Here is a 14,182-nt window from a genome sequence, read left to right on the forward strand (position 1 = left end):
GTCATCAATATGGTGTTACAGAGATTTAAGTAGTAATTAAGCAAAATGTAGCTATCTCAAATTAAAAAAGAAAACTCCAGATTTTTAAAATATGTATTCTTTGCTTAGAAAGACACAAAAATTATTTAAAATATGTGTATATATAACAACATGCAAGTGCTCATATGACAGCTTGGCAAAGATGCTGGGGAATATGTAGGAAAAACTCGTCTGAATATACTTCATCATAACTTCTTTCCTAAGTCTTTGGATGGGGAAAGAAAGAAGCAATGGTGGCATAGTGATGAAACCTGATAAGTTCAACATGTGGAACACAGACAGGAAAGAAGATACGTTGAATGCATAAGAGAAAGCATTGCTAACATAATTGAGATATTATCAGGGTTATCAACATTTTTAAGGCTTGATTTCAGTATATGATCAGTGACAATCTTAATTTGATTTTAATCTCTCTTTTATCTTGGACTAGGTAGGTGATTTGTGAAACCCATCTAAATATGGGGCCCTATCTGAATGCATAGGTTGCATTAGCCATGAAGTTGAGCCTGCCTACACAACTGTCTCTCAAAAAATAATAGCAATGCAAAATAACAGACCTGATGTCACAATTTTTCAAGTGTGAAAAAGAAAAATATTTTGTTGCAGCTGTTAAAGTTTTTGCATTGCTTGCGGCTATTAATGTCATACCATAAAGATTCTGATATCATATAGAGATCTTGGGTTTCCTGACTTTCTTTTTATTGTATCATATAAATAACAAAGATGTGGCTAGAAAATCAGTCTCTAAAACAAAACAGTGCAATATCACTTGCCCTTATTTAAAACAGCACGTAACAGGATGGTGTGCACTACTACTGATTGAAATGTGAACCTACTTGTGAGATTACCAAATACTGTCAAACTGCAATAGCTGGTGAGAACAGCTATTGCAATTCCCAAGACAACTTCTATTGGTCGCAGAGATTTACCCTGTTACCATGTGAAGGAAGATAACAAAAATGTGAGAGTACCAGGAGGTGAGGATCACTGAAGGCCATCATGGAGGTTGGCTACAACAAAATGTCTCTTTAGATGCTCATTTTCTATGTTGTTGATAACGGGGAAGCTATGCAGGAGTGAGGGCTAGGGAAAGCTCAGTACCTTCAACTCTGATGTGAACCAAAAACTATTGTAAAAAATAAAGTCTATATTTTTTTAAAGTATTTAAATTACTTATTTACTAATATATCAGCCTTTTCCAGGAATAATTTGTGTTAGATATTTTTTACATTTAAAAACATGTTCTTTGATAAGATATACAGTATATAAACAATTAGGTAAGCTTGTGGAGAAGTTGACCATGATACGTAAAATAGGAGAAAAAGTGTCCATCTAAATTTTCTACATTGTTTTTACATAATATTTTATTAAAGTTGTTTAATGTGCAATTCCTCATTTGTCATTTTGGAAGTCCTTTTTTTGTAATGATTATTTTGTCTGATAATGAACAGTTGCCACAGTGTCAGTGATTATGCCAGACCTCCATTTTGGATAAATGTGGTTTCTTCTTGAGACCTATTTCCTTTTGTATTTCTGAGACGATATCTCTATTATTTCTGCAGTATCTGGTGGGCCCTGATCCAGCAGCCAATCTGGTGATTTGCTTCCTTTAGAATGCTGTGAAGTTGAAGAGGAGTGAGATGGTAGCCCTGCTGATCTCAAAACTGAAACATCGGGTTCAGGATGGTCTCTTCTGTCAGGGAACCTTATTCGTGGAATATGTGGCTTGACTACCTGAATGAGCCTACCAGCAGATGCCATCTTCCTGCCCATTATGACTCACAAGAAGAAAAACACGTTAGATTTTTAAATAATTTTGACAATTCTTTCCCTCATTATAAACAAATCGTAGATTTAACTATAATTATCTTTCTGTGGAAAAACAGAATTGGAACATTTTAAATACTAAATTACCTGGTGGGCTTAAGTAGAAATTAAAGGAAACCAGCAAACCAAGCAATTATACTTATTCATTCATGCATTAGACATTTACTTGAGATTCACAATATGCCAGAGAGATAACTGCTAATGGGATAAGTTTGATGAGGACCTGGTTATTTAAAAAGCAAGCTTTTACTCATAATATAAATAACTAACATAAATATACAAAAGGCACAAATATTAGTACTGGACAGTTCACTACTTGTTACATTTAAAGTATTATTCAAGTAACTTTATCTTCGTAAAACATGAGTGCACGAACACAGGTAAAGGTACTTTTGAGGCATATCTGTGTATCTAAAATAAGCGGGAAATGATTATGTAATTTGTTCCAAACCACAATGTCTGCCATTATCTCTTCCTTTAGGATGTGTTTGGCTTCTACTAGATGGTGAACCAAAGAATAAAAGCTTGTTATGTTTTCACATAAACAAAACATCAAAGTTCAATTTCTCGTTCTTCCATGAAATGTGTAACCCTGAGTAAATCACCTCACCTATTTGGGTTCATAATTTCCTCCCATCTATCAAATGAAAAGGATGAACTACATAATCTCCAGCTCTTTCACGTTTCCAATTCATCCCCAAATTATTATCAAAATAGGCTTCAATCAGGGGCTTTGAAATCACCCAGACCTTGGCTAGAGATTACGCTATCCCACTTTCCTGCAGTAGACTTTTGGCAAATCAAAAAACCTAAATTGTCTTATCACTAGAGTAGAGATAAGTCTCCTGGAACTGTTATGAAGATAAAAGAACTAAGGCATAAAATGTATAATACAGCGCTTGAAAATTACTAAGCACACAAAATATTAGTTAATGTGAATTAGTGTAATAGTACAAAATTCTCAACAGTTAGTTATCTAGCTGCTAACTATTTCCATTGACAGGCAGATCACTACTTCATGAGAAAGTTTTTTCCATACTAGAACAACTCAATTATATCTTATAATGTAAATCTGACTTCTACTCTATATTCTACCAATTAGAGCAGTGGTTTTTAATCTAGGGTCCACAAAGAATTCAATAGGCTTATAAATTTGGGTAGAAAACACTGCATCTATATTTTCCCTAATTTTTAACTAAAAAAAATAGCATTTTTTTCCATTATGAATACAGTCACCAAATCATAGTACTTTGTGTAACTTTATTACTAATGCAAATCACAGGTATTTTCTTAGAGTTGTAAACATCTCAAAATAAACTATGGTAGATATCAGATCTGCTAGATGTTGTTATTTTATACATTAATAAAGATGCACACACATCACTATACCAAAATTTTATTTTAATATTTTGATAATTTATTCTAATATAACATTTCCCTTTTTAATTTCATAATTTTATTTTGTATTTAAAAATTATATTGAGAAGGCATTCATAGGTTTACCCAGTCTGCCAAAGGGATCTAGGTGTCTTCTCTCTCTCTCTCTCTCTCTCTCTCTCATACACACACACACACACACACAGAGTAAACTCTGCTCCAGAGTACGCTAAAATAATTCTACTCCCTTTCTCATACATAAAATCCTCAACCATTGAAAGATAAATACCTTATTTTCTTTTTCTTATTTTTAACATTCAAGGATGATTTTATGCAAGGCTTTTGCAATGGAAGAGACAGACCAGATCTGCCTCTTCAAATTATGTCTAATTAAATATGATCCCAGGGATGTGTTATGGAATACTAATCTGCAAAGTTATCTATATAAAAGAGCTCAATTTTCGCTCAATAATGGAGGGTGGGAAAGGGAAAAAGCATCAAATACCAGAAGCAGGAAGAAGAAAAAGAGAGAAAGTGTGTAGCTACAATAAAAAGTAAAGTTACAAATTATTTTTACAGAAGAGTACCTTTGTGTCAAGGGAATAAGGTAAGGAACCATTGGAGAAAGAAATAGTAAAGATAGTAGTGGAAAAAGTGATAAGAGGATCATAATTCTAGAAGAAGGGTCAGGAGATAAATATAAAATGTAGTTTGAAATGAATGCAAATCATTTTAGGACACTGGGTCAGGACACTTCACACCACCTCTCCCTATGTCACTCCATCTTGAAAAGCTACAATGCATACTTGCACATTAAAGTCTCTAAGAATTACTCAAAAGACACCTATTGAATTTGTTTAACAACTCATCCTTTCTAAGTTTTTTTGTTTGTTTGTTTTTTGCCACAGACTTTTCCTCCTCATACCATTCATTAATATCCTAAGAACTACTGTTCTTCAAATTACACTCTGGAATTACTGTTCCAATTTCTCAATGAACAGGACATTCCAAGGTGATCTGATGATTGTTAGAACACAATGAACTACTGCTAACTTTCTTGTCTGACAACAATATTTTGATTAATGTTGATTCTCTTTCTCTCACAGAGAGATTCACTTTAAAGAATTGTAGACAGATTTATCAATGTTGGTTGATAAAGTACTTGCAATTTAACTACTCATTTTCATGAAAACTGTCCACACAATGAGATCTTTCTCGTGCTGTCTTTGAGCCATTGCTTTTTTTTAATTTAAGCCTAAATCAAGTTTTAATTTACTTCTTATTAAATCTTGATTTATTACTTTGGCCCATCAAGTTATTTTGTTGTGAAAAACAAGAACTGTTACTTATTCCTTTCCACTTTAACTATTATCCACAAAGTTGAATAGTATTGATCTTTGTCTTAGACAAACCGCTTTTTAGAACACTGAGCAAGATATAACCAAGGGAAGAACACTGGAACACTGTGACTCATTAGGAACTATCCTCTTCAAATTATCTCTAATTCACTCCCAATGCTAATTAACTATACAATGCTTTGGAGTTACGTTTGTTCAACCCGTCTCATATATATAGGATTTTATTGAATTAGGCTAAATTTTTTCACCAAGTCTAGATTACTGGTAGCCCTATGATTCTATATCTGTGGTTTCTATGTTTTTAATTTTTCTCTTTCTTTGAAAATGTCTGCAATTATTCTCTCTCTTTTTTTTTTTTTTTTTTTGTATTTGTCCAAAGTTAGAAGCAGGGAGATAGTCTGACAGACTGCCGCATGCGCCCAACCAGGATCCACCCGGCATGCCCACCAGGGGGCGAAGCTCAGCCCATCTCGGGCGTTGCTCCACTGCAACCAGAGCCATTCTAGCATCTTAGGTGGAGGTCATGGAGCCATCCTCAGCGCCTAGGCCAACTCCGCTCTAATGGAGCCTTGGCTGCGGGAGAGGAAGAGAGAGATAGAGAGAAAGGAGAGGGGGAGGGATGGAGAAGCAGATGGGCGCTTCTTTTGTGTACCCTGGCTGGAAATCAAACCTGGGACTTCCACATGCCAGGCCGATGCTCTACCGCTGAGCCAACCAGTCAGGGCAGCAATTATTCTAAAGAATCATTTCCTCCTTATAACACTCAAACAGACAGATACACATGTAAGTTAAAAACATTGATCATATTGTACTTTCTCACTGAACTTGTGTGTGTGTGTCCTCAAAGACGCACTTCTGAACTGCCTGCAAATGTAAGTCAAACTTCAAACCATGCTATGGGCTCTCTGTAGCCAAGATTAAAACCAAAGTAATTAAAATTAGTATAAATGGTAAGAAAAATGTATTAGTGTGGTGACTGCTGGAAGAAGGTGGAGGAGGGTAGAGGGGGAATAAATGGTGATGGACCAAGACTTGACGTGGTGAGCAAGGGGTTGGGTGAGCACACAATATGACCTACAGAGATGTGTTGTAGAATTCGCCATCTGAATAATTATGTATAGTTTTGTTAATCTGTATAATTATGTTTACTAGTGTCACCCTAATAAATTCAATAAAAAAAATTTAAAAAAAGAAAAATGTACTAGTATTTAAGTGTTATAAGTAGTTGCTTCCAATCATTAGTCTTCATTGTAATGTTGGCATCTACATTCACACTGTTGTTTGTAATGGATCAAATAAAATTGTGTTCAGGAGGGTGAAATTGTGCCGTAAGGGCTTATATTGTTGAAAGCAGCATTATATTTTAACTCAGTAATTCCATTTTTTGGAAATTAGCAATTTCTCCATCCTTGTATAACTCTGCTCACGCAAGTATTTGCAGTAAGATTTTAGAAACTGGTGGCTGTAGGATCGATATCTTTATCCCTGAAGGTGGAAGTTTAAAACTCCAAAATGATGAAGCTGTTTTTATACTGCTTCAGTTCCTCCTGATATTTGGCTCTCTGAGTGGGAAATACAGTTCATCGCTAAGCCAAAAGGTTTCTTAAATAGACCGATTCATTCAAGATAATTGAGGCTTAGGTTTATTACATGAGGGATTAGTCATGAAATGACAAGGTTATAGTCATTGGTTTTTTTCCTCAAGATATGTGAAAGAAACAACAGACCAATGATTAAGTACAATTTATAACTCTTTAATCTACACAGTTCAAGTTCTTAGTAGTAGGCATTATACCTTAATCGTATGTAACTAGTTTGAGTGAAATCTCATAAATAGCAAAACTATTTTCAAGGCATATAATGTGGTCAGGTAAATTTAAACCTGTACAAGAACCATTGTCATTGTGGTCTACAAAATTTCAGTGGCAGACTTACTGCTACAAAAGATATGTAATGTTACAGAATACAAAAGTCCATGGGAGAATAAATCAATATAATAGCTGTGCGTACAAGCATGTGAGCAGTGAAGGAAGGAAAAAGGAAAAAATAGGCTATTCAGTAAAACCTGTAAGTTTTTAGTTCACCAAGGTCAGCTTTTCTCAAACTGCAAGATGTTGAGGTGTTCTAAGAAAAAAAATTCCCACATTATTCCCTCTAAAATATATTTAATTATATTTACATAATTATTATCATGCAAGAATTTGCACTGATGAAATTAAGAAAAACCCAGAAAATTGCATGAATTATAAATGTTTAAAGTAGAATCTAAATATCTGTGTTTCAGTAGTATTTACCCACTAAATGTACCAATATATATTGCCTCTTAATAATCATTATTCTTTGCTATGCAACCTGTCTTATTTCAATCATTTTATCTTTTGTAATTTTCCCTATACATATTATTATGATTTAACACATTTAATTTGTATTATTTTTTGGTCCTATAATTGAATTAGAATAGGAATATTTTTTTTATCATTTCTTCCAATTATTTTGACATAACCCTTTTTTAATCCTCTTTAAGTACATATTATATGAACTGCTACTGGTGTTTTACCAATACACAATCATTTAAAAAGTATTTCATGACTGCTTTGGCCAGGTAGCTCAGTTGGTTGGATTGTCATCAAAAATCAATTAATGAATGCATTGATAAATGAAACAATTCAATGTTTCTCTCTCTCTTGCTCTCTCTCTTTTTCAAATTCAATTTAAAAATCAAATTATTTTTAAAACAGTATTCTATGATCAAATAGGTTTCAAAAATGTGATTAATGATCAAATTTTCCAATAATTTCTATTATTACATGATATATTCCAGAATGAGAAGAGAATCATAAGATTTTCATGTTAGAAGGGATTTGGGTTTAGTCTCCTCACTTTTCTTAAGTAAGGCCCTCAGAGACTACATGACTTGGTTTAGTTTATCCAATAAGTTGGACTAAAGATGTCTTTCTAGTTTCCAATTCTGTGCTCTATTCTGTGGTTCTTCACTCCCTGATGGCAGAGAGAGAGAGAGAGAGAGAGAGAGAGAGAGAGAGAGAAAGAGAGAAAGATAAGCACCAAGAATAGGAGAGTTGGGCCTGACCAGGTGGTGGCACAGTGGAGAGAGCGTTGGACTGGGATGCAGAGGACTCAGGTTCGAGACCCTGAGGTCACTAGCTTGAGCGCAGGCTCATCTGGTTTGAGAAAAAGCTCACCAGCTTGGACCCAAGGTTGCTGGATTGAGCAAGGGGTACTTGATCTGCTGAAGGCCCGTGGTCAGGGCACATATGAGAAAGCAATCAATGAACAACTAAGGTGTTGCAATGAGCAACAAAAAACTAATGATTGATGCTTCTCATCTCTCTGTCCCTGTCTGTCTGTCCCTGTCTATCCCTCTCTCTGACTCTCTCTCTGTCTCTGTTATTTATAAAAATAAATAAAAATAGGAGAGTTGGCCTAGTAGTACCACTGAAGAATTGAGAGATTAAGTGAATTGCGCAATGCAACTAAAGTATTTAAAACAATGTGAAACTCCATAAATAATCAGTTTTGTAGAAGAGACATTAAGGACTAAAAATATGCCCTAGAGGTCACTGTAGATATTAATAAAGTCTGATCATTGAGACTCAGCATATATTAGTGACACAGCTTGAGCAAAAGCAAATTAAACTTGAATTTTGAAAATGTTTTTAAAATTTAGTTAACTCAGGAGACTGTTTAGCTGTAAAAAACAGAACCCACTTGTGACAGCTTAAGCTGAAAAAAGAAATTTACTAAAAGGTTATAGGATTATTTTGAAGAAGTCAAGCCTAGGGAGGCAGCTAAGCCTACTGAGGGATTACAACCCAACTAGAAAGCTATCCAGAATCAAGCCAGCTATACTCTCTGGTTTTCCCTGGAGTTCACAGTCTCTCATCTATGTGTCCCTGGGCACATCGGGTTCACTCTCATCCTTCTCTAAATATTGGCCCTCTGATTTCAATCCCCAGTAAAAATAGAGCAGCATCAGTGAGTCTCAAATCCAAGTTTCTCAGAGAGAGAACTTGTTTTTCCATTACAGGCGATGGGCAAGGGCAAGCCATGTTGTGGCAGACCTCCTCCCCCATAAATAGCAACTGCGGAAGTAATCCTGCCGGGATGACAACATTGAGAGAGTCTCTACTACCACGGCAGAAACTAAACACTGACCAGGGAAGCATTCGACTTCTTTAGTGCAGAGCATCCCTTGGGGATAGGGCAACAACTGGCCACAAGAAAAGTAAGAATGCACAGAAAATAAGCTGATGAAGAGAGTAGGAAGGACAAATGCATGCGCATCTCTTGGAGGATCAATAACCTGTCCCAGTCCTTATGAAGGCAAGTGAAAAAGAGAGAGAAGAAAGAAGGAGAGACTTTTAAAAAATAATCTGTCTACTGTGTATTAGGCCCTACACGTGTATGACCTTATTTACCTTTCAAAAACCTCTTTTTGGTGGGTATTACTCCCATTTTACAAATAAGTGAACAGAGACTGAAGGATTAAGGGACTTTTGAGGAAAAGTTAAAAAGTGGTCCAAGTAAAGTGTTGTAATGTGATCACAGGAGGAAAATGTTGCTTTCATCTGTGGGGCTCAGAGTTTGTAAGGCAGCTGACATTCGAGTCTTCCATTTTCGACAGGATTTGGCATTGGTAGGAACACCATGAGCAAGAGTCCTGATAGAAGAAAAAAATCATAGCCATATCTGAGGACTACTGAACAGCTGGCTTTGTTCCACAGAACTATGTGTAAATGGAAGTAATCTGAGGATACAGGGTTGGAGCCAGATGGTAGAGAGCTTGAATGGTTGGCTAATAAGTTAGGATAATACCTGGGCAGTGAAGAACCACTGAAGGTGAGGAAAGGGCTAGAGGCTATGTCTAAGATAAATTGGGGAAGCCACCACATGACAATTACCAAAGCAAAAGATAATAAGTATGTGATTTAAGGTAACAGCCATGAAAATGGAGAAATGGTAAAGATGTAAAAAGAAAACCACAGGGGTAGATTCAGCAGATCTTACATTGATTGGATGGTCAAGAGAAGAAACAGCTAAAGATGTTATGGGTTTTGGAAATAAAGGACTCTCACAGTAGCTGGGAGAGAACAAATATCAGACTCTTTTCTACTCTGGGTTTTCAGTTTAACAAGAGGCTAATTTTGAAGCTGTTTCTACACTAACAAATACGAAGCATATTGTTTTCATAAACCTTTGTAAAAACTGCTGCATTCTCTTGCATATTTGCAAATAACACCAGTCTTCAGACAGTTTATAAGCAACATGCTTCACGTAACTAACAGAGACATCACTAAAAGAATATTCTTTTTAAAAAAAATTTTTTTAAATTTCATTTTAGAGAGGAGAGAGAAAGGGAGAGAGAGAGATAGAGAGGGAGACAGAGAGAGAAGGTGGAGAGGAACTGGAAGCATCAACTCCCGTATGTGCCTTGACCAGGCAAGCCCAGGGTTTCAAACTGGCGACCTCAGCATTTCCAGGTCAGTGCTTTATCCACTGCACCACCACAGGTCAGGCACTAAAAGAATATTCTATAACAAATTCATAAAGGTCATTCTATAAAAGGCTATTTTAAAAGTGGAAATAGATTTGTTGAGAACAGTTGATAATTTGATATTTATACATTAGATGCACATATATTTTAATCCATTATCAGTTTGGGTTTATAATTCATCCTCAAGACATTTAGAACAGTGATTGTCAACTCCATCTGCTCATTAAAATCACCTGTAGAGCTTTAAAGCATGCTGGTGCTTGAGTGCTGGGTTTCAGTGTAACTAACCTGGGAGCAGCCTGGAAATCGGGATTTTTATAGAAGCTCTCAAGGTGATCCTAATGTCAAACCCAGTGTTGAGAACAGCTGAACAATAAAGGGGAAAACTGGGTTGCTTATCTTAGAGTTAATTAAGAAATTTGTCTTGCCATCAAAAAAATCTATTAGCTACATTTTTATAATTTGCACCCATATGATTCCAAATTAGTCTTGTCCTAACATTGAATAAAATATAAGCAATGTTATATCAAGAAAGAGTGTTTGTTGGGTAGAACAGACAGAATTTGGAGAATAAATTAATCATCAAGAAAGATGTTAAACATGACTTCTGAGCATTTTGGTTATTTGTCTGACTTGACAGCATCTTCTGAAATATTACAGCAGTAAAAGTCCTCCTCTGCTCCTCCTTGACTTCTCTACAGACACTGGATTGCTGACTTGCTGACCCCAGAAGTAGATGATAAATTCCCCCACTCACCATCCCAAGGGCAGCTGCCTTCTCTGGGTGCGAAAGCAAGACTAGACTTTTGTACACATTGAAATTAAATATAAACTGGGAAGGGAGAGCTGTCTGGCAGTCCTGTTCTTCATATTTGGAGGAATGCTGAAAGGTCTACTTATTTCCAACCCTCTTCTCCCTCCTCTCACACACTAAATGAAGTATCAATTAACTCCATAGCTTAAAGCATGATGAAAAGAAATCCCATATTCAATGTGCCTGTTGTCTGGGAAGAGTAAAGCTTTACCTTCTATTGTCACCATTATTGAGAAGAAAACTGCTACCATTCCTCCAGCAGCAGGGCTGGAAGGGAATAGAAAAAGGCATGCAATGACATCCAGGGAGAATTTCTAGGGAGCACTACAATAAGGTGACCTCCATCTCTTCTGGATTGCTCATCAATATTCATTTAACAAACTTTGTTTTCTGACTTTGTTTTCTCGCTTGACTCCATCATTCATTTTATTATGTTTACATGAAGGGCCCTCCTGCCCAATGTTCACAGTTGGAATTCAATCCTTTGCTCAAAACCCAGTTCAAATATTCATTTACTCATTTGACCACGCCGATTTAAATCAATCCTCCTTTCTTCTCTCAGCTTTGGAATTGGATATCTTTGCACTTGGCATTCTCCCTACTCTAGTACTTCCTATTCCTTACTCTAGTACTTCCTCTTCCTTACTCAGCACCTCAAGAGACAGAGTTTGGCCTTTGGCCAAATGTATATACTGCATAGCACCCACTGTATAGAGGCACCCAATAAATCTGATCAACCAATTAACTTGATCAATTTAAATACCATCCAAGACTTCACGCAAACTGGAATTCTCCCAATCTTGAAACAATAAGTTTAGGCATGAGAGTGATAGAAGGTTCAGGAGCCTGGAATAGGCATCTATAGAGGCATTTAATTATTTCACATGAATAATGGACTCCTATCCAAAAGCAAACATGAATATTCTCAACTAGCTTTACCTTGAGGGATTACAGTTGTTCTATCTTGACTCTTTAATAGTAGCAGATGTTCTTTCCTGAAACATTCTTTAATTAAGCTTGGTTTATGCAAGTCCCAGTAGTCCCTTCTTATAACTGTACCACTGAAATCACTATAATTCTTGGTTTAAAGAAGCTAATACATTTTCTGTCAGGGTGACAAGAGGATCATCACTTATCTCTGAGCCCTGCATGTAACACACTCAAGAATGACTTCTCCATCTCCAGAGACTGGCAAGCTACATGTTTATTTATGAGACCTTGATACAGAGTGTCCTGGCTTCCTGATCGCTGGCGGTCTGTGGGGAGGACACTTTAATTACCAAAGTCCTCACCAGTTCTAATTTACTTCAGGGTCATTTCTTCATTTCTTCCACTGACATTCGTGGAGTTTTAGCTTAGTTACAATTGCCTTGCACCTACTTCAAGATCTATGTTTAACCCAAATTAACCTTGTTTGTATCTAAAAGCTTCACAAAATTTGGAGAGTTATATGGAGAGTTGTAGTTTCCAAACATCCTTTTAAACCTTTCCTATCTCCTAAAGTACCTAGCATGGAGCTTTTATAACAGTACTCAGCATAGTTAGCAGAAAACAAACAACCAAAACAAACAAACAAACAAACAAACAGGTGAATAAGTGAGTGGTGTTCACATTCTGCCAGAAGTAATGAAGTCAGAATTTGAAATATTATGGCATTTGAGTCAGAAAAATAGTTAATAGCATGGAATTTTTGGTTGAAAATAATCTCATTTGAAACCTATCTAAGTTTACTGAAAATAAGATGTTTACTTTCCTTTTATTATTGGGTAATTTTGCAACATATATCTTTCAACTAGATTATAAATTTTGGAGAAACTGTTTGTTGCTCAGCACAGAACTTTGCCCCTAGCAGTAGATGATTTATAAGTGTGGGGCTGATTGATTGACTTCTATATTGTGTAGAATCTCTCCCTTGAACTTGTATTCTCCACACCACCAATTCTCAGGCACAACCTGCTGGGGGCATTATAGCATCCAAGATCAGACGAGCCATTCACACAAACATAAAGCCAAGGCCAGCCCCTTAGGGAAATTTCAAAGTGTCAAAAGTTCTCACTGACTATCTTCTTCACCATTTTTCCCTTCTCTACCCAGTATTCACTGATTGCTACTCACTTCAGAAAAGAATCTGAGCCTGACCAGAAAGTGGCACAGTAGATAAGAGTGTCAGACTGGGTGGGATACTTAAGTCCCAGGGTTTAAAGCACGGGGTCCCCAGCCTGAGCATGGGATCATAGATATGACCCCATGGTCGCTGGCTTGAAACCAAAAGTCGCTGGCTTGAAGCTCAAGGTCACTGGCTCGAGTCCATAGTTGCTGGTTGGAGCAAGGGGTCACTTGCTCAGCTATAACCCCCCCCTTTAAGGTACATATGAGAAAGCAGTCACTGGACAACTAAGGTGCCGCAACAAAGAATTGATGCTTCTCATCTCTTTCTCCTCCTGTCTGTCTGCCCCTGTCTGTCCCCACCCCATGCACTAAAAAAAATAATAATCTGATTCACTCCTTAACACAAAGGTACATTAGAAACTTAACAGTACTACTCACATGTCTTTTATATTTTAAAAGAAAACATAATGCTCAACTCAAAAAAAGAGGGTGACATAACATTATAAGCTCAGAGATTTGTTTTAGTTGTAATGAGACTAGTGCTTGGGCTGACCCTAGAAGGCAGTCATTCCTTCTCTCTCTGTGTCTCGCAGCATCCAATGCTAACCAAAGAATCGCCACAGCCCTTCTGTGTTCAGCTGCTCTGTAGTCTGCCCAGAGACCTACCTCCTAGAGGAGAGGCACGTAGTTCAGAACCATTATGTGTGAAGGAGATCACTTAATGTAGCTTCAGCATATCTATTCCTTGGCAGCCAGCATGAGCTCACTTGCTGAAAATTCGTTTTTCTCTACAATTCCATCCTGGCACCCAAGACTCACCAGTCAGCTCCTTCATGGCATTTTCTAGGATTCTGCCTCATGTGGACTCTGGAACCTTCCTTCTAGTTCTTTGATCTTGCTACTTCCATGAGAATGACTCTGATTCTCTTGAGCAGAGCTTCCTTTGCTCTGCTGCCAATGCTCCCTGTCAGGCTCATTGGGGGAACACTGCTTTCCCTTTGTCTAGGCGTCAGTCTCAGTTCCTCTCTCCACGTGCTAGGTAAGGGGCCTGCAGTGCACCACCTTGAGAAGAGCCTCTGCACATTGTGGCCTCACTGGCTACCACTGCCACTGACCATGCTTGCTCATGGGCACAGCCACACGGCC

At 37.0% G+C, this 14,182-nt stretch overlaps 1 protein-coding gene and 1 pseudogene across 6 annotated transcripts in view; both read right to left on the minus strand.

Moving 5' to 3' along the window:
• PDE4D (phosphodiesterase 4D) overlaps positions 1–14,182 on the minus strand; it is a 1,514,231-nt gene that overhangs the window by 1,130,523 nt on the left and 369,526 nt on the right. The window lies entirely within an intron of this gene.
• Positions 1,555–1,800, minus strand: LOC136389023 (alpha-ketoglutarate dehydrogenase component 4 pseudogene; annotated as a pseudogene).

The sequence above is a fragment of the Saccopteryx leptura genome, chromosome 1 (genome assembly GCF_036850995.1).
Source record: "Saccopteryx leptura isolate mSacLep1 chromosome 1, mSacLep1_pri_phased_curated, whole genome shotgun sequence".
Taxonomy (NCBI): domain Eukaryota; kingdom Metazoa; phylum Chordata; class Mammalia; order Chiroptera; family Emballonuridae; genus Saccopteryx; species Saccopteryx leptura.